The sequence below is a fragment of the Octodon degus genome, unplaced genomic scaffold (genome assembly GCF_000260255.1).
Source record: "Octodon degus isolate 3935 unplaced genomic scaffold, OctDeg1.0 scaffold00102, whole genome shotgun sequence".
Taxonomy (NCBI): domain Eukaryota; kingdom Metazoa; phylum Chordata; class Mammalia; order Rodentia; family Octodontidae; genus Octodon; species Octodon degus.
In genome coordinates this window covers 9,381,599-9,382,765 of record NW_004524678.1, presented here as the reverse complement: position 1 = coordinate 9,382,765, position 1,167 = coordinate 9,381,599, and positions in this window count along the sequence as shown.

Here is a 1,167-nt window from a genome sequence, read left to right as displayed (position 1 = left end):
TTTCTTGTTATCATCAAAAAAGCAATATGCTGAGAAAGTTGCTTCCCCATTTTTTAAAAAATGAGTTCTGAAATGTTATTTGTCTTCATTATTTTATTTTATCATTTCAAGACAGGACCTCGCTATGCAGTTCAGGCTGGCCTTAGACTCACTTTGTAGTCCAGGCTAGTCTCAGACTTGCAAGGATCTTCCCACCTCAGCCTTCCAAGTGCTGGGATTAAAGGCGTGTGCCACACACATCCGGCCCCATTTGTCTTTATAAGCAAAAATACACTACAGTGCTTTATTCCTGCTCTTTATAATTTATTCTCAAGGTGATTCTTACCAGCTCTGCTTTTAAATCTTATAATTTTCATTAGATAGGCATCTAAATTCACCTTTAGATTACACAAAATAAAGTCAGAGATATTTTGCTTCAGAGTAAATGGGCCAGTTTGGTTGACTAGCTACTGTTAACATTTGTAATTTATATTTGCCTTTTAGTTTTCCTGGCATCTAACAGGATTTAGTGAAACAATTCTTCCATAGACCGGATACTGTTTCATCAAGAAAAGTGAAACTATTTTGCCCTCCATCTTCTTGATTTTTTTTTTTTTCACTTAATTTTAAAAGACGTTTACTCAATTTTCCCATCATAGATGCCATGGAATGTGAAGAACTGTATTATGAACTATGTCTGTCTCTGTTCCTTCTCTTCTCTGAGGTGCAGTACCCAACACTTACACTGCTAAGGGGAAGAGGTTGATTTGGGCTCACAGCTGTAGAGTTCTCATTCCATGTACCAGCTCCAGGACAAGGCAAGAAGGCAGAGGAGTCTTGCTCTTTGCATGGTGGGCAGGAAGCTTTGAGAGGGACCAGGGAGGAAGGAGGGAGACACACCCTCTCAGGGGACACCCTTGTGGGCACTCCTTCTGAGATCAGGCTTCGCTTACAAATTTCACTTTAGCAATATCTCATACCTTCTAAGAAGTCATGGCTCAGAGTTTGTGCCTCAGTATTTCACGCATTTTTCCCCTTAGAACTTAATTAATAACTTCGTTCTTCAAATAAAATTTGGAATTCAAAGAGGCTGTATTTTAAGAGATATCTAACTTATAGCTTCTTCCAGTGATTTTCAAATGATTTTGAATAACCATAAAATAAGATTATTTAATATTTTCTTTTTAA